The sequence below is a fragment of the Dermacentor andersoni genome, chromosome 6, assembly GCF_023375885.2.
Source record: "Dermacentor andersoni chromosome 6, qqDerAnde1_hic_scaffold, whole genome shotgun sequence".
Taxonomy (NCBI): Eukaryota; Metazoa; Arthropoda; class Arachnida; order Ixodida; family Ixodidae; genus Dermacentor; species Dermacentor andersoni.
In genome coordinates this window covers 184,564,906-184,585,578 of record NC_092819.1, presented here as the reverse complement: position 1 = coordinate 184,585,578, position 20,673 = coordinate 184,564,906, and the positions used below count along the sequence as shown (strand labels likewise).

Sequence of the window (20,673 nt, the reverse complement as noted above, 5' to 3'; positions counted from 1 at the left end):
CATTCACGCCCATTTGAGCCCATCATTGACAAACCAGTCCCAGCGATCTCACTCATTCAGGCAGTTGTGCGGCAAGAATTTGGAAACCTTGGTTTTTCTGCTGCCTGCTCCGTCTCCCGACCTGACACCCGACCGGTGCGGAGAGCTACGCCTCAAAGCGATCTGTATTGCCCTCCCAGATACCGCAACCCTACCGACTGCAGAACTCTGGACGACAAGCCCATTTGCTTCCGTCGCCTCCGCATTGGCCACATCGCTTGCCACGGTGACACCTCCTGGTCATCGCCGTATTAGAGATCCTTTTCCCCGTCTCCACGCCAATATGTCGACCCGCTTAGTTACTCGCCTCGCCGTATGCCTCCTACCTCTGATGTGTCCGTCGATGACAGTTGTCCTGCTCGCTCGCCGTCACCTCAGCGCCGTCGGTCTCCATCGCCCCAGCCACGCCGCTATTCGTCGCCGACCAGTTATGGACAAACTCCCCCCCCCCCCCCCCCCACACACACACCCCGGACGGAAAACTAGACCATGCAGCTGCTCTAAGTAGCGCTAAATTATCTTCGTCGTGTCGAAATCCTCCATTGACCCTCTCAACGAACCAGAACTTGATGCTCACGTCGACGGCGTCCCTTTGGCGGCGCTGACATTGGAGCCCAGGTATCCATGATGTGTTGTAACAACCGTCGTCCACTTATGGAGGTTCTCACGCTTACTACTACGCGAGCCGTACGCGTGGCCGATGGCAGCGCTGTTGACGTCACTAGAATGCGTACTTCCCGTATGAGCATCGCCGACCGCCACGTTCCTGTTCTTTTGTCGAGTAAAGCTACGCTACGCGGGTTGGAGCCGAGCTTCGCGTGCTTCTGCGCCTGCCATACTGTGCATGCGCGAGAGCCGCGTGACGTAACGAGAGGCGCAGCTGCGTCGCCGCAGCCAGCCAACACCGGAGTGTGTTGAGCCAGCGCGCGCTCCTCGCCGCCGCCGGCTGCGGCGCATTCCAGAGGTGTGACTTTATCCCTGCTGCTGTTTATGATGTACGTGGAAGTAATATTGGGTTTAATATCTCATACAAACAGGCGGGTACAGTAGTAGAGCAGCAGCTCCCAGGTTTATTTTATGCGGACGACATTGTGTTGCTAGCTAACAAGCAAAGTGATTTGCAACGTCTGGCTAATATCTCTGCACAGGAAGGCAACAATTTAGGTTTGAAATTTAGTGTTAGAAAATCAAGTGTTATGGTATTCAATGCAAACAGTGAACAGACAGTGGCGATACAGGGCCAGGAAATACTTCAGGTAACAGAATATGAATAGCTTGGTATATGGATAAACGAAGGCAATAGATATATGGAAACACAGAACAAAACAATAACAGTGAAGGCGAAAATGAATTCAGCCATAATGAAGCACAGAGAGCTATGGGGTTTCAATAGGTACGAGGTCATCCGAGGTATGTGGAAAGGTGTAATGGTTCCAGGACTTACTTTTGGAAATGCGGTTGTTTGCTTTAAATCAGGGGTACAATCAGGACTCGACGGGAAGCAAAAGTCAGTGGGTCGGCTCGCATTGGGCGCTCACGGAAAGACTACAAATGAAGCTGTGCAGGATGATATGGGCTTGACTAGTTTTGAAGTGAGGGAACCTCACAGTAAAATTGAGTATGAAGAACGGCTGAGGAATATGGAAGAAATTAAATGGGCTGGGAGAGTGTTCAGGGATCTTGATTCACAGTGGAGGAAAATAACTGGGAAGCGTACCAGCAAGTATGCGGCCTGTGGGGTGAGCAACACAGCAACAAAGAAGGTCAAGCGGAAAGTCAAAGAGGCTGAAATAATCTCATGGGTGGCGGCAATGGAAAAGAAGCCTGCCATGACTAACTACTTAAGAGAAAAGAACGAAATCAGGAAAGAGACCATCTATGATAACTCAAAGGGAAGCTCATTACTTTTCGAAGCGTGATCGGGATGCCTTAGAACACGCACCTGTAAAGCGAGATATAAGAAAGAGGAGAAGCATGTGCTTGCTGCGGTAAAGCAAGGGAAACTATGGAGCCCGTTTTATTGGAATGTGAAGACGTCTACCCAGTGGTCGATTTAGGCACCACTGGCCTCCTTGAAGCCCTTGGGTTCAGCGGGAGCAGTGGTAAAGTAAACATGTCCGCAATAGGCATTATAAGAGGCGATTGGGGGATTGATGGAAGAAAAGTAGGGAAACGACAAAAGACGGAGACGTACAAAAGCACAGTTCGCCATAGAGGATCAGAAAATTTGGGTGCGGTAGTTCATAGTGTTCTTTCTTACCTTTCTTATTGTTTAACCTAGGTATGACATTACGCAGTATAATAGCAAGAGCTTGGTTTCGCAACCCACTGCCCGGTTCCAAAGGGGACGCTCATAACATGCATCCATCCATCCACATCGCAGCCTCCGCAGACGCGCCGGTGTCGTCTGCGTCCGCTGCTGCATTTACGATTGCGGCACTGCGCGGCAATCCGCATGCGCGAGGACGGCGCACCGTGCGTATAATTGCGTAGGAGAGACGGTTGATGCAGCGAGCTCGACATGGAGGTTAAGGAGAGTCGAGCCGCTGCGAGTTGGCGCGGTTCATTGCAATTATTCATGCCCCGATTTCCTTCAGTCATCCCACTGGGCGTGCCACGCGCCGTTGCCACCCACTTAATATTGTTCCTTTGCAGTCTTTTGTAAATTGTTTTAAGTATCCGTTAACCTAGCTGGTTCCCTGCTGGAAGAACCTAATGAAAAGTTTTTGAAAGAATTGTCTAACCACATTAAGCGATTACGTTTCAAATTCAATCTTATGTTGTTTTGATCTTGTGTCTGGTGTATCCACTCCTGCTATGTCTCATGTATTGAGACAGCAGTATCTGTAAATAAATAAATAAATTTATACCCCGAGGTTGTCGCTTGGCAGTTGGCCGTCGAGCGTCGAAAGAACGAGCGTGTCAAGGGAAAACGTGTGGTCGAGACACCGGAGCAACGCGAAGAACGCCTAGCGAAAAGACGTCGCCAAGAAGCTCAACGCCGTGCTATGGCCTCCCAAGAACAGAGGCAGGATCAAGAGAGCGTCACAGACGGTCCCAAGACTCATCGGTGCACTGAACATGCTGTGAAACTCGGTGAAAGTGCGAGTGCCTCTACACTCTTTCTCTCGGACTTTGTTAGCAATCCGTTTGGACACATTTGTGAGCAAGGCCATAGCCGGATAACATAAGGTTAGCAAGCAAGGCAAGAGATTCTCCAAGCTTAACCGTACCTTTACGCTACGTATACCCTGGCATAGCTGAGCTAAGCCACTGCGATTTTTTTTTACAGTGCTGACCAATTGTCCCCATGACCTAATCCTTGGACTCGACTTTCTTACGGCGCATTCAGCTTACGGCACATTCTTCCACAGACGTTAAATAACGCGCTGTGAATTGATGTAAATTTATTTACTGCTGAAACTTTTGTCATAGTGCTTTGTGCTTGTTTTTGTTTTTGCCTGTAATGTTCCAACACCGTTTCGTTTGTGTCAATGTTACTATTACGAATGCTTTACACATGCTGTATGATACACTGTGATACTGTTGCCAAGTCATTGTAGGGTGCGTCGACCTCTGTCAAGCCTCTCTTCAGGCTTTTTGTTGACGCACCCAACATCCTCGTGATGTTGAATAAAGAATTGAATTGAATTGTTCTGCCGGTACCCTTTGCTTCGAACTTCCTGTACTTGCGCATATTCGTGCCGAGCTGCCGAACAACTTTAGTACGACAGCCTTCGTCCGCCTGCCGCCTAATGCCTCGATTTTCGTCGATGGGCTATCATCTTTTCCTTTGCCCGATGGTGACTATGTCGCCACACCTGTTCCTGGTGTCCTTTTGATGCGCAATATCGCTACGCTTCACTCCGTCGTCACCGTCGCCCATAACCGGACATGCCCGCCACCCCTCCCCGCTGTCAATTTCGGCCTGACAAAGGAAGTTCTACCCCAAGAAATATCGGTTGCAATGCTGCGTGCTATAGGAGATGACCAGGTCACGACGTTTTCAGTAGACGTCTGCTCACATTCTTCACCATGTCCACAGGATGCTATTTGGCCTGAAGCAACACTTCGTCCCATGATTGCTGCGGACTTATTGCCTGAACAAGCATCCGCTCTGTGTCGCCTTCTGGTTTCCTACCACGACAACGTCGACCTCAATAATCGCCAATTTGACCAGACTTCAATTGTTAGGCATCACATAAATACTGGTGAGGCCAGCCCTATTCATAGCCGGCCATATCGTGTTTCTGCTTCAGAGCGTAAGGTTATTCAAGATGAATAACCATGAAGATGATTATTCATAAGGGGTGGGCTCGGTGGCTGTGGCACGATGCAGTCATCCAACCCGCTCGTTTTCGCTACGCAGGTTTTTGCACCGCTGATCACCCAGATGCTATTCCTGTCCCTGGTTCGCGCCCCTTCGCACGCCACCTCTGCCATCGAATCCCTTCATTTCAAATCTCCCACTGGCCTTGCAGCACAGCTGCCTGCGGTTTCAGCCTGCCCGGCGGCGCCACCTCTGCTATTCCTTGACTGCCCCCGCACTCTCCCATGGTTATCGACAGCGACAGACACGACGACTATAAAGGCGCATCATCCGCGCTCGGCGCCATGTGGGTTCGGTGGCTGTGCCACAATGCAGTCATCCAACCCGGTCGTTTTCGCTACGCAGGTTAGTAAGCAATACTCTCTTTTCACAAAAAAAAATCGAGCAACTACTGTCTCCTGCAGCTGCCGAGCCAGTGCTGCCTTTCCATTGCTCTTGAATGTGCTGATGTCGTGCTTACCCTGTTGCTCTTGGCTGCCGACGTTGAATCAAACCCAGGCCCCGAAAAGGTGCTAGAGGAACTGGATGGTCAGTCACATTTAATCACCGAGGTCCAAGGACTTAGAAATCAACTTACAACTACGGTACAAGCTATTTCTGATCTGAGTAACAGGTTATCCGCCCTGAAAACTAATTATCAAGATGTTGTAACCCTACGCACCGACATGGATACCATCTGCGCTAACACCACCCAAACAGCCAAAGAAATCCGAGGTATCCGAGAAATCCGAGCCCGTTTGGATGATGCCGAAAATCGCTCACGACGTAACAATTCAATTTTTTACAACATTAAAGAGGAGAATGCATCCCAAACATACCCCGAATCTGAAGAAACAGTCCTCCGCCTATGCCGTGATCACTTAGACTTATCCATTGACCCCAAAGAAATTGAAAGAGCTCACCGTCTCGGGCGCCATTCTCCTGACCGCATTCGACCCATATTAGTCAAATTTACATTTTTTAAAACCAAGGAGCTGATTCTTTCAAACGGCCGTAAGTTAAAAGGCACCGATTACAGCATAGGGGAGGACTTTTCACACCCTGTCCGAGAAGCGCGAAAGCACCTTGTGAAGTTTGCGAAAGCTACTACCACAAAATTTTCCTTGTGCTACAGAACCTTGTGCATCGGTACTAAATGTTATGCATTCGACGAATCATCACAATCTGTACATGAAATCTCATAGCACACGACTTATCGCCGCGCTACTAATCTTCCTTGTAAAAGCTTTCGCGGTAAACTGCCAAATCTTTCTTTTTCTATTATCTTTACCAACATACGTAGCTTTCTCCCAAAGCGTGAACACATTTGTAATCTTGTTTCTTCATCTGCCAGCAATATACTTGTACTAACAGAAACGTGGCTAACAGACGACGTCTCCGATCCGGAAGTTTTAGCTGATTTGATGCAATTTAACGTTTTTCGCAACGACCGCAAGAGCTGACGAGGAGGAAGTGTCCTTATTGCCACTAACCAGCTGTTGCCTCGTTCTGTTATTAACATCCAATCGGAGCTTGAAATACTATGGGTAATCTGTCGTTCTGTACCACAAACCGTCATACTAGGCGTCTGCTACAGACCCCCTCCAGTAATCCGATCTTTTCTTCACAGTTAAATGATAGTCTGAATCAAATAACTGGCAAATATCCCAACGCGCGCATTATTCTTTTTGGTGATTTTAATTACCCCTCCATTGACTGGCTGAACCTAACACCAACAGGCAACACCGAAATAACCAACTTTGTTGACCTTTATTTGAATTTCAATGTCACCCAGTTAGCAACAGAACCCACACGAGTTACACATGAATCCTCCAACATCTTAGACCTTATTCTAACTAATCACCCAGAAAGTTTATCATCGCTTACTTACCTCCACGAAATCAGTGACCACAAATATTTACACGCTACTTTAACCGTCACCCTGAATCGCGTCAAACTTTCCGCAAAACAATTCGCCTCTATGAGAGAGGGAATTACGAAGAAATTAAAAATGACCTGACGGCGTCATTTCCAAACTTTGAGACGGCTTTCGATGATCGATCACTGGAGGATAATTGGCTTACTTTCAAAACTAAAATTGCTGAACTCACTGCGAAGTTTATTCCCACCATCACATTTCGTGCCACTCACAACAAACCATGGTTTTCAAAGCTCTTGACGACACTCGAGAACAAAAAGAAGAGACGTTTCCGTGCAGCAAAACGCAACCCAAGCGCATGCGCCTGGAACAAATATTACAGAGCCGAATCAACATACCTGCAATCTATCCGTAATGCCAAACGCGATTTTTTCCAAACTGACCTCCCCAAGATCCTAACAAATAACCCGAGGAAGTTCTGGAAAGTACTAAATCCTCAACAGGCTCCGATCACCACACTAGCTAACCCACTTGGCGAGATGACCAGTGACATTGACTGTGCAAATATTTTTAACACCGCTTTCTCATCCGTCTTCACACACGAAACTGATATGCCACTTTCTACCGCAACTACTAACCTAAGTTTGCCTATGCCTTCAATCATGTTTTCTGCGCACGGCATTATATGTATTTAGAAAATATCAAGATGTCATCTTCAGCGGGTGCTGATGAAATCACCCCCAAGTTCCTCAAAAATACTGGCCATGCTTCCGCACCGTATCTATCAAAACTTTTTGCACAATCACTTTTCACAGGTAGCATTCCCAGCGATTGGAAGGTGGGGGAGGTTATTCCGGTCTTCAAATCAGGTAACAAAGAATCACCACTTAACTACCGCCCCATCTCTTTCACAAGTGTGCCGTGCAAAATCATGGAACATGTCATTTATTCACACATAATGAACTTTCTTGACTCTATTAATTTTTTTCATCCTGCTCAACATGGCTTCCGTAAAAACCTATCCTGTGATACACAATTGGCTATTTTCATCCATGACTTGCATATGAACCTTGACTGTAACCTTCAAACTAATGCAATATTCCTGGGCTTCGCGAAAGCTTTTGACAAAGTACCCCACAAACGCTTGCTACTAAAGCTTTCATGGTTAAACCTTCATCCTAACATTTTACAGTGGATAAGTAATTCCTTGCTAACCGCACCCAGTATGTTTACGTTAATAATCAAGCCTCTAGTCCTCGTCCTCTTCCCGTAACATCAGGTGTCCTGCAAGGATCAGTCCTTGGCCCGCTATTATTTTTATTTTTAATATACATTAATGACCTACCAACGCATGTCTCTTGCAACATCCGTATTTTTGCCGACGACTGCGTCATCTATCGCACAATCAATAACACCTCTGATCAGCTAGCCCTCCAGAATGACTTAAACAGCGTACAGGACTGGTGTAACCAATGGCTCATGGAACTAAACCCCAATAAGTGTGAACTCGTGTCTTTTAACCGTAAACGTAATCCTCTCCTCTTCTTATACAATATCTCGCACATCACAGTAGAATTACCTCACACTTATAAATACCTTGGCGTAACATTATCCAATGATCTAACCTAAAACGCACATGTCACAAAAATCATATCATCCGCTACCAGAACCCATGGATTCTTAAAACGTCATGTACGACATGCCCCACAAACCTAAAATTACTTGCCTACAAATCACTTGTCCGTCCTAAATTAGAATACGCCTCGGCTATTGGAGCCCTAACCAAAATTATCGAACAATTTCCCTAGAATCAGTACAAAGTCGAGTCACAAGATTCCTATGTTCGTGCTGTTCATATAATGTTAGTATATCATCATTAAAAGCAGAGGCAGGTTTAACATCTCTAGCTTGTAGGTGTCGAATTACTAGTATGTGCTTGTTTCATAAACTTTATTACAGCCCACTTCGTCATCCGCCCTACATAAATCCGCCGGCACGTATTTCCCCCGCATTGGTCAACCCCTTTAAGTTGCACGGCCTCGTACGCGCACTGCTACATTCGCATCTTCATTCTTTCGGAGCTCAGCCCCGGACTGGAACGGCCTTCCACACGACATCGCCGCAATCACCTGTACATCTAAATTTCTGAATTGTGTAGCTAATGTATTTAACAGCGAATAATTTATGTTCAATACGTGTTTTGTTTGTTTATTATATGATTTATACATGTAACCCACCCCTTATGTAACACCCCCAACCCCGGGGGCCTTTAAGGTAATAAAGTGAAAGTGAAGTGAAGTAAAATTGAACAAGATGCTTGCCAAAGCCATTGTTGAACCTTCGTCGAGCCCTTGGGCGTCGCCCGTGGTGCTTATTAAAAAGAAAGATGGCACATGGCGTTTCTGCGTAGATCATCGATATCTAAACCGCATGGCCTTTGATTTAGTAAACTATAAAATATTGTTAAAGAAATTGCATTGCTATGGTATTCGTGGACAAGCCATAACGCTTATTGACTCTTATTTATCAAACAGACAGTAGGCCGTTCAGTTAAGCGACTCTATTTCCGGAATGAAACCTTTGCTGCGTGGAGTGCCATAGGGCAGTATTCTAGGCCCACTATTTTACTAGTATTCTAGGACTCTATTTTAATGACATTGTAAATATTAATTGCGAGGCCAAATACATAATACATGCTGATGATACCAGCATACATTTACAGGGTGTGATATTCACGAGCTTATAAGAACTTGTAATCACACAATGAAAACGCTAGAGAGATGGTCAGGAGCAAATGCTATGCGTATTAACGAAAATAAAACAAAATCTGTTGTATTCCGATGGGGGCACGACGCTCTTTTCGGCACAAACTCACGCTTCATGTACCAGGTGCTGCTCGGATTCTTCGCTGTCGAGGCGAACGTCGACTGGGTGGTGGAACATGGCTACATCAAACCTTGGCCAGAGGCTGCTGCAACTGATCTGCAATCATCTGCTCGTGTCTTACACGGTCCGCAAGATTATTTGCAGGAAATCGTGTACGATCTCCGACGCACCAAAATGGAATCTGCGCATCGGGCGACCTTTCCGGTTCCGCTGCGCGCTGGCCATATAAAGGACCAGCCAAGCCTACAGTGACTTGTGCACGGCCCTCTTTACGGCACAAAATCACGCTTCCTTCACGTACCAGGTCAGTCACCTAAATGGAACTAAGTGTTACCGCTCTAGCAATGTTATGCTTTTAAGAGTGTCGTGCCCCATTAGCAAGCGACAAATGATTGAATGCCTTGAACATGCCAGCCTGTGTTTTGTTGATGCTATGCTATTCTCTCCCTACGACGGCTGTCTGTCGCTTTCCCAAATCTCACTGCTCCTATCGGGAGATGTAGAAATAAATCCAGGGCCCATGAATGAAGTGGAATGTGACCAAATGACAAACATTGAAAGGACTCTCTTAGAATTGAAAACAGGCCAGGAAACTGTGCTTGCGAAGTTAACGGAAATTACAAGACAATGTGAAGTAGAATCCAAAATTACGGGCTTAATAGAGGAGACAAACAATGCAGAAAGTCGTATTGCTCGGGTGGAAAAAATGGAAGATAAATTTATGGCTAAACTGGACGACTTGGAAAATCGAAGCCGTAGACAGAATTTGGTCTTTTTCGGTGTTGCCTGACAGGGAGCATAACGAGACGTGGGAGGTGTCTGAAAAACTGATTAGTGGAATATGCAAAGATGTGATGGAACTTTATGATATTTCGGTTTAACGGTCATCGCGTAGGCGTTTTCAGAGAAGGCGAAAACCGGCCCATAATAGCATGCTTTTCAAGTTGGAAGGCGAGTGGAAGCGTCTTTAAAAACGCTTGCAGACTAAAAGGCACTTCGTACAGCATCTCTGAAGATTTCAGCCGAGCCGTACAAGAAGACAGACGTCAGCTTTGGAATTATGCGAAAGAAAAAAGAGAAAACAAATAAAATCGTGTTCGCTTGAGTTATGATAAATTGATCATCAATGGGCAAACGTTTGTCTGGGATAGCGATATGCGGATGCCAGTTCCACTTCAGGCGCGACTAGATAGAGGCAAATGGCGCATCCCGAATTCCGTTCCTCTGAAAGATAACCCAGCACGTTGATCGCAGCATGAACGGCTCTCTATCCAGCTTGTAAATTGTCGCAGCATACAGAACAAAGTCGATAACTTCATGTCTTTAGTAGCCACTGTTAAATCTGAGATCGTGATGAGCACCGAATCATGGTTAGACAAGACTATATCTAATGTAGAAATCTTTCCGACTGGTTTTACTGTCTATGGGAAAGATAGGCATAGACATGGCGGGGGAGTATTCGTTTTGATATCAAATGCATTGTGAAGTACACAAATTTTATTTGAAAACAATTCTGAGTCTGTCTGGTGCCTTGTGAAATGACCTAACGGAAACAATGTAGTGTACGGGACATTCTACCGCCCACCCGGCAGCAGCGACTCATTCGTATTGCTGTCTGAGATGCTATCTCTTGGGCCTAAGAGCGTATTTCTAGGGGGTATTTCAATTTGCCAGACTTCAACTGGAATGCTGGATGTGCGGCTGGTAATAGGTCCCGTATTTACACAGACTGCGAAGAACTGCTCCGATTAAATGGATTGCAGCAGTACGTACTCGAACCTACGCGAGAAAATGCAATTTTACACTTAGTGCTTTGCAATGAGCCGAACATAATATCAAAAGTTACTGTTTGCCCAGGTATTAGTGACCACAGGGCAGTTGTCATAGAACTTAACATACAGCGAGTACTGATGACGCAAATTCCGCAAAGAAAAGTGTACAGTTACGACAGAGGAGACTATGCTGCTGTCAGGACCGAACTTGAAAATTTCTTTCCTACTTTCCAGTATCTGTCAAACGCGCCCTGCGCGCTAAATTTGTGGTCAGCATTTCGGGACAAAATACTTAAACTAGTCGAAATTCATGTTCCATGCAGGTACCTGCGGCAACGAAAAAAACAAAAACCTTGGTTTAACGTAAACTTATAAGGATAGCAATTTAATTTTAATTTAATTATGGGGTTTTACGTGCCAAAACCACTCTCTGATTATGAGGCACGCCGCAGTGGAGGACTCCGGAAATTTTGACCACCTGGGGTTCTTTAACGTGCACCTAAATATAAGGACATGGGTGTTTTCGCATTTCGCCCCCATCGAAATGTGGCCGCCGTGGCCGGGATTCGATCCCGCGACCTCGTGCTGAGCAGCCCAACACCATAGCCACTGAGAAACCACGGCGGGTAAGGAAAGCAAGACGAACGTATAAAAGTTTTCTGCCGACACTAGTCTGGCAAATCAGAAACGCTTGCAAGAGATACATAATCTATTAAAAGGAACAAATAAATCTAAAAAAATTATGGGGTTTTACGTGCCAAAACCACTTTCTGATTATGAGGCACGCCGTATTGGAGGACTCCGGAAATTTCGACCACCTGGGGTTCTTTAACGTGCACGTAAATCTAAGCACATAGGTGTTTTCGCATTTCGCCCCCTTCGAAATGCGGCCGCCGTGGCCGGGATTCGATCCCGCGACCTCGTGCTCAGCGGCCCAACACCATAGCTGCTGAGAAAACACGGCGGGTAACAATTAAATCTGCCAAAGATACCTTCTTTATTAAATAAAACAAGGACTTGAGAGAAAACCCAAAATCTTTTTGGAAATGTGTAAAACAATATAGAAAAGAAGACATATCAATACTAGCTTTAACTATTGACGGCAAAACCATGACGTCAGCAGACTATCAGAGGACGGAATGCTTCAACCAGTACTTCCAATCTGTGTTTTCGCTACTATCTGCTGGGGAGACTTCTCTTTTAAATAACGCCAATCAGGAAGATGTGATGCCAGACATTGAATTTGGTGTCAGTGGCGTCGATTCTTTGTTACAGCATTCAGATGACACGAAAGCAATTCGACCTGATGCAATATCCCCAGTGGTCCTTAAAGAGTGTCATAGCATCATTGCTCGGTAGTTAACGATCATTTATAAGCTCTCCTTCGAAACAGGCCTCATTCCCCAAGATTGGAAAATGGCAAGCGTGACACCAGTTTTTAAATCGGGCGATAGAAAACTCAGAGAAAGCTATAGGCCGATTTCACTAACGTCGATATGTTGCAAAATGTTCTAACAGATTTGTATAGTAACATATCTGGATTCCTTGACTCAAACGCTTTCGTTACACCTTCCCAGCACGGTTCCGAAAAGGTTATTCCTGCAACACACAACTTATAGAATTCAAGCACTTCTTATCTAAAGCCATTGATAGCAATAGTCAGGTAGACGTGGTTTTTATTTATTTTCAAAAAGCTTTCGGTATTGTGTCCCATAAGCTCTTAGATGTAAAGCTTGCTGCATTAAATATAAACAAAAACGTTCAAAATTGGATAGGAAACTACCTAAACGGAAGAACCCAGTCTGTCGTCCTCAACAACGCCGCATCTTCACCAATAACTGTTTCTTTGGGCGTTCCTCAGGGAAGCGTACTGGGCCCCTTGTTATTTTTTAACCTACATAAATGACATAGTCGAACTAATTACATCACCCATAAAACTATTTACTGATGACTGTGTGATTTACAGAGAAATTACCACTGAAGATGACATAGATACATTGCAAACAGATTTAGACAAGGTAGCGATATGGTGTAAAAAATGGAACATGAATTTAAATGTAAAAAATTGCAGTAGCGCCGAAAATTATCAAAATTTCAGCACCGATATAACATCAATGGCGCGCTTATCGACATACAGTCGGAATACAAGTATTTAGGAGTCTATTTTACCGAATCACTCACTTGGTATAAACAGATTGACACTGTCATAGCAAAAGCTAGTAGGATGTTACATTTTATTCGAAGAAATTTTAAACAGGCAACACGCGAAGTTAAAGAAACTTAATACTTCTTACATGTCAGAACAATACTTGATTATGCTTGTGTAATATGGGATCCCTATCAAGATTACCTCATTGATAGACTGGAAAAACTACACAACGAAACAGTAAGCTTTGTTTGCAATAATTACCACCCGTACTTTAGCGTTCCCGAAATGAAGACCACTTTAGGATGGGATCTACTACATATGCGTAGGCAGAAGTTAAGGCTCAAACTATTGCACCGAATATATAACACACAGACAGGTATTAATCGCTATAACTATCTCCTGGAACCAGATAACATATCGAATCGCTGTGATAACAACAAAAAGATCTCAGCCTATAACTGCAGAACAAACACTTTGTACTGCGCTTTTTTCCCCAAATCAATTATACAATGGAACAGTTTATCAAATGATATAGTAAATGTGTCAAATAACGAACTATTCTATTCTACGCTGTGACGGCGCTCTTGTCGAAGAAATGTATGTGTTATATATCTTGAAACCTGTTTGTTTCACATTAGTTGTATGCCTTTTTCTAAAAGCTATTGCAGTGCTTCTGTTTGTGAGTATATCTGTCCAAAAGCTTTTCTATATTACTGGTTATATTTTGTTCCCCCCTACATAATGCCTTTATGGCGATGTAGGTACTCTGTAAATAAATAAAAACGTAAAATTATTCCACCAGGGAGACATAGTACTGAGTACTCACACTATTAGAAGAGTTGACCATTTTAAATGTCCGGGCATATTTTTTTCCGCGAATATGAGCTGGGATTAATACGTAAGACATGTCCTGCAAAAATTAGCTCAGGTGACAGGTGTAACTGGTCGGCTCCGATACTTACTTCCAAAAGGAATCAAGCTTCTGCTCTATCACTCGCTCTTTAGCACTTGTTTAAGGTATTGCCAACTAGTACGGGGCACAATGACGGTCACTAATCTTAATCAAATATACTTGGTTCAGAAAAAATCTATTAAGCATATTTTCAATGCGCATTCTACGGCATCTACTAATGTTTTATTCTGCAGTTCAGGAATATTTAAACTACGCCAGACATACAATTATACGTTAAGCAGGAAATTCAAATTAGAAACTCGTAAGAACATACCAATTTTGCGTGTTTTGGACAATTTAAGAATTAGGCAATGCAATTATACCACGCGTCATGAAGAAAATTGGGAAGTAGAGACAGTACGATTAAACTCCAGAAAAGAGCACTTGTCTTACACTCTTCTCTCCCTTCTGAATCACTATGACCTGAACAATTTTTACTTGTTTAAATGTTCCTATCAGGATATGCGCAAGTTATATACAGTGATGTATAGCTCTGAGATTTCAACTACTTAACACTGGTTTTTATTACAAACCTTGCTTCATTTATGGAATCCATAATCGTATCGAATTGTTTCATCTGGTTGTATATAACTGTTTATAACAAGTTGATTTGTGCACTGTTTCTTTCCCTGTATTTTCAGTGTATTTAATCTAGATATTTGCAATTTGATAGCATTTTACATATTCATTTTTTTAAAGAAACTGTTGGTATTTATTTTATGACGATTGGAAAAACTGCTTTAACTTTTCTGTATTAATTTCACATTTCCATACCTTAGTGTGTGCCCTATAGTACTATGCTGTCTGTTAAGTTCCAATTTTTGATTTATTGTACGGTAGTGCTGTTACCGCTCCGAAATGTTTCTATGGGGCTGTGACCTAGTCAAGCTATTCTGACAAACAGCTATTTTTCACAGTCCTTTCTGTATTTTCGACAGAATGAAAATAAACTTGATTGATGATTAATTACCAAGAAAGACATCTACCTCTTGCCTCGCATTGACGACGCCCTCGATCGTATCCACGGTGCCAACTACTTTTCATCAATAGGCCTTCGGTCTGGTTATTAGCAAATTTCTGTGGATGAAAAGGACCAAGAGAAGACCGCGTTCGTCACCTCTGATGGTCTATATCAATTCAACGGTATGCCATTCGGTCTATGCAACGTCCCAGCAACGTTCGAACGTATGATGGACTCTTTGCTTCAAGGGTTCAAATGGTCAACACGCTTCTGCTACCTAGACGACCGTTTAGGCAATTTCGCCTACATTTGAGGCACGCCTTGAGCGCTTATCAGCTGTTCTTCAAGTCTTCCGCGAGGCTGGGCTCCAACCAAATTCATCGAAGTGTCACTTCAGTCGTCAGCAGGTTACAATACTGGGCCACCTCATCGACGCTTCTGGTATTCAACCAGACCCGGAGAAAATTCGTGCTGTCACGTCTCTTCCTCTACCTCAGTCTGTCAAAGACGTCTGAAGTTTTGTGTTTTTTAGAACTCTGCTCCTACTTCCGACGCTTCGTTAAACTTGGTTAAAACAAGTTGGCGGGCTATTTCGTTGGCGCGGTCTCTGTGTATCTGTTTCTTTCTACGTCCTCGTTCGATCGCGCTTATACACTCCATCATGGCTTCGTTAAAGACTTCGCAGCGATTGCCCGACCACTTAGTGATCTTCTGAAGAAGAACGTACCATTTACACGGGGCCCCGCTCAAACTGCCACGTTTGCCCACCTCACCAACATTTTCACCATGCCACCTATGCTGGCCTTCCTTGACCCGTCTTCTACAGAGGTGCGTACCGATGCCAGTGGTCACGGTATCGGTGCCGCCTTAGCCCAGCGCCAACAGGGTCAAGATCGTGTTATCGCCTACGCTAGCCGCCTCTTCACAGCAGCGGAGCGCAATCATTCGATTACAGATCGTGAATGCCTGGCTCTCGTCTGGGCGGTTTCCAAATTCCGCCTGTACTTGTATGGCACGCACTTCTCGGTAATCACGGACCACATCACGCTCTGCTGGCTTTCCTCATTCAAAGATCCTACCGGCCGGCTTGGTTGCTGGGCTCTGCGGCTGTAAGAATATTCCTATGCAGTAGTGCACCAGTCGGGCCGATTACATCAAGACACAGACTGTTTATCACGCTATTCAGTGGACGAACCATCCGCGGACCCTGACCCCGATGCCGATGCTGGCGTTTTCTCCGTTTCTCAGCTGCTATAAGCTGCCGATGAGCAACGACCTGATGCCACCTTGCGCGCCATCGTTGATGGCTTGGAATCTTCTCCTTCTGATTCCTCCCTTCATCTGTTTGTTCTCCGGGATGGTCTCACAATGTCCGAGCCGACGGTCCTGCCCTGCTCCTCATCATTATTAAGCACCTCCGGTCAGCTACTGCTGGTCAACTTGGCGTCTTCCGCACCTACGACCGGATTTGCCGAAGCTTCGTTTGGCCAGGCCTTGCCCGCTCCCTGCGGAAATACGTTGCGGCGTGTGAGAAATACCAGCCCCGAAAGAAACCATCGACGCTCCCTGCCGGGTGCCTTCAACCACTCGACATTCCTTCGGAGCCATTCCTTCGCGTTATCTGGGTCTTACTTGGCCCTTTCCCGCTGTCTACGTCTGGCAACAAGTGGGCCACTGTGGCGACAGATTACGCCACGCGCTACGCCATCACCAGAGCGCTTCAAACAAGCTGCGTCACAGGTGTCGCCGATTTTCTTTTACGCGACGTGGTTCTGCCGCATGGTGCTCCACTCCAACTACTCACAGACCGTGGTCGGACATTTCCTTTTAAAGTCATCGCCGACATCCTGCAGTCCTGCTCAACCAAGCACAAGCTGACTACGTCTTGCCATCCACAGACTAATGATCTCACGGAGTGTCTGAATCGCACCCTAAGAGACATGCTTGGAATGCACGTCTCAGCCTACCATACACATTGGAACCTTGCCCTACCCTATGTCACTGTTGCATATAATTCTTCGCGTCAGGACACTGCTGGTTATTCTCCGTTCTTTCTGTTGTTCGGCCGAGAACCCACATTGCCACTGGGCGCATCCCTTCCATCCGCCACAGCAGAGACCAGCGAGTATGCACTTGACGCCATCACCGTGGCAGTCCAAGCACACGAAATTGCCCGCGCTCACCTCCTGACCTCCCAAGAGAAGCAGCAGCGTTTCTACGACCGCTCACACAGAGCCGTCCACTTTTCGCATGGATATCTGGTACTCCTGTGGTGCCCGACTCGTCACGTTGGCCTGTCATAAGAACTCCTGTCTTGGTACACAGGCCCATGTCGAGTGCTGCGTACCGTGACTCCAGTTACGTGCAAAATCGCCCCAGTCAGTACCAGTGCCTGATCTGCCCCGAATTCCACTGGTGTTGTGCATGTCGCACGCCTCAAACCATATTACTCGCCTGTTATGACCGGTATTTAGACGCCCCGGGACGGTGCTTCTGCCACCGGGGATAATGATACATGCATATTGCGTGTTTCTTGTGGGCGATTGACGCGGGCGCCCCGAAAAAGACGACGAACGCTCTCTGGCTCTCGAGCTGTCGGCTGCACTGTCCAGCACTGCAGTTATCCTTTGTAAATAGTATCTCTTAATCCTTCGTTCGCGTAATAATATTAAGCGTTAATGCTCCTATTAAGAGTGTCAAAGTGGAAAAAAACGCATCTGTGTGAAGATAGGAACTAGGTGCCGTGGTAAAGGCAGAGAGGTGCTAGGGGAAACGCTTAGAAGAGTGTATATGTGTATATGCACTCAGTCGCTGGCGCCAGAGTGCATGCCACCATTCTTGTCGCGCACGCAATCTAATTACGCAGGTATATCGATGAGAACTTTAAAAACAGACAGAACCACTGACGGATGTCTTCCCCGGATCACTGTCAGGTGCACTTCGTTTCTCGAAGAGGCGGGACATACGTCGTGTGAGTTGTAAACGACATTTTCATTGTGGTTAAGAAGGTTTAAATTATCAACCAGGGACCTAAATAAAGTTCGACGTAATGCTAACGCGTTTTGCTCACGGTTACCGCTAAACCACCGCTGAATGCTTCTTTTTTTATGGTTGAGAAAAAGTTTTCATAACAACTATCACAAGCGACTCCTCTAACCATCCCAGAAAACAAGCTTAGCCTGGAATGAATTTAGGACTTACGTAATCACCAACCGTCAGTAACTTCTATATTACGGTGACATATGATGGGGTATCCAAAAGCTTTAATTGAAATAAAAAAAACAGACAATAGTCACTTGCAGTCATCAAGGTTAGTTCTTCTCCACGTAGTCTCCTTGCAAAGTCAAACATTTTTGCCAGCGTTTCTTCCCCTGTTTTAAGCCCTCCTTGTACAAGTCCCGCGCTTTACTCGAAAACCACTGCTCCATTCGGCAAATGACATCCTCTCCGTTGTCAAATTGGTGACCACAAAGTGGTGTCTTCACATCGGGAAGGAGGAACGGGTCGCTTGGCGCAAGTTTAGGTGAACAAGATGGATGCCGCAAAGGTTGCCTTTTTTTGCACAAGAAATTACAGACCCTAATTGTCCTCCACGTATAGCAAGATGGTCGCTCTTCTATTATTACTGCGGTGGTCCAATTGGTCGCGGTGTACGTTAGTCTCCTGCAAGTATGCACCCAGGTATGGCATAACTAATCTGACGCCTCATTGCCTAATGACAATGAAGTAACATTTCATTCTATGGCAAGGCTCAATTTTACTCTCACTCGCCCATCTGCCGGACTGTGTATAGTCATTCTCATATTATCATAAATTATTTATAGGTATAGTTATTAAGCATGAAATGCTCTTAGCTCCCATTGTTGGTGACCTTCAAGTGACTTTGAGCCAAAAGCCAGAGCTATTCGGGCAAGTAGACGAGGACATCCCGGCACCGTTGCGAGAACAAAAGGAAATCCTCTGGGAAACCAGTCATAACGTAAGAAAATGCGGTATCTGGACCCCAACCCTCTGTAAAGGACCGCATTACATAGGCTCGTTACTGCCCAAACAAGTTAGAAAAAATTTTGCTTCCGAGTCTTTCTTAATGTTTGTCACAATGTCACTCAAACTGTAGCTTCTAGGACGCTGAAGGTTTATTTGTTATTTCCAAAAAGGCTAATGCAGTGCACAATACACTCGAATGTCATTTTTGGCTCTGAGGCAATGTGCTCTTTTTTAACGCCAGCGGGTCGCGGGTTCCCCGGCCGGATGGCGCCACGCTGCGGCAGCGACAGGCGCGCCACAGACGGTAGCGAGGAGTAATGGTCGTAATTATTCCAACCAACCAGCTTTGCTGGTAGTCATTTCACGCTTGCATCTACGCTCGATTACGGGAGATACAGCATTGTTTTATGCTATTTAACTGCCAAATTCTCCCACTCACGTTTTTTTACTTCCGGTGACAAGATAACAATTAATTTGGCGCTCTATGGCCTTGCAGCTCGTGTGCTATAAAATTGCATCTTACTTCCGCGGTCATCCTTGTATCCTCCTGGAATAAAATTTTACATGTCTTGCGGAAAATGCCTGCGGTCCTTTTTCTAGTGAACGACGAGGCACAAATAACTATAGCACATGTACACTGCTGACGAGTGACTCATGTTAGATCTCGATCTAACGAAACCCGATTTTACCAAGTTCCCGTTCTAACTAAGAACTTTACCTTCCCCGGCAGGTACACACAAGGTTCAGTGTTATGATCAATACAAATTAACGAAAGAAACTGGGCCGAACTTGATTTAACGAAACTTTTTCTGAAATAAGTGACTAAAAAAAGCAGTGATTTCTTCCTAATTTTGACACAGGCGCGTTCTTCTTCGAGCGTGCGCTTTAAGGCTATCGCGCTAAAATATCTAGGCGCCATGGTCACAACCCTATCTTTATTTTGACGAGGCTGCATGCTGTGCCCATGCACGGAGCAGCGGACTCAACACCGCCTCGGTAGGGGCGGTGGTATTGCTTTCTTCATTTCATGATTTATGCGACATATGGCTGGATAAGCGACAAATACAATGCCGTGGTAGCCTTTGCGTGTCGCTACGTTATAATGTTCGATTGGGAAGGAACAAAAAATTTCTTTCTCGATATTACGAACGCCCTGATAGAACGAAATGATTCGAGCGTGGTCATGACTTCGTTAAATTGAGTTTCAACTGTAGTTCTAATACTTTAGAAAGCATAAAACACCACCTTAAAGAACAAGAGTGGCTTTACACACCAGCTGAAAATATAAAAAGGCGAAGCTTTAGTGTCCATTACATGTATCAAGGATATCATGCATGCATTAGTAGCAGTAACTAAAAAAAAAGCCGATCCTTCTTGAAATAATTCATGTTACAAATGGTGTGCATATGCATCTGCGCTCGCGGCTGTAAGCAAAAGGTAAAAAATAAAGCGCCCATTACAAGGCGTCCTTGTGCGCTTTGTAGGCACTTGAGCTACTGATACTAGAAAAGTGTCTCAGGAGGGACCAATAAATCATATAAACGTTTAGGAATGTTCGCTTGACGTAGTAGCAATTGCTACAATTGCTACAATCGTAGCAATTGCTACAAAGGAAACCCATATGGGTTCCTCGAAAGAAAAGCCTCATAGTTGAAGAAAAATTCGTCCTAGTCCGGGACTCGAACCAGGGACCACCGCCTTTCCGGGGTAGCCGCTCTACCATCTGAGCTCTACTATCG

General features: G+C 45.2%; 1 protein-coding gene and 1 pseudogene across 2 annotated transcripts in view; one reads left to right on the top strand and one right to left on the bottom strand.

The window, feature by feature from the left end:
* The window catches only part of LOC126523968 (protein 5NUC-like), a 648,261-nt gene that overhangs the window by 188,583 nt on the left and 439,005 nt on the right, over nt 1-20,673 (bottom strand). The gene's annotated exons all lie outside the window — the stretch shown is intronic.
* LOC140218910 (uncharacterized) lies at nt 7,453-19,252 on the top strand (annotated as a pseudogene).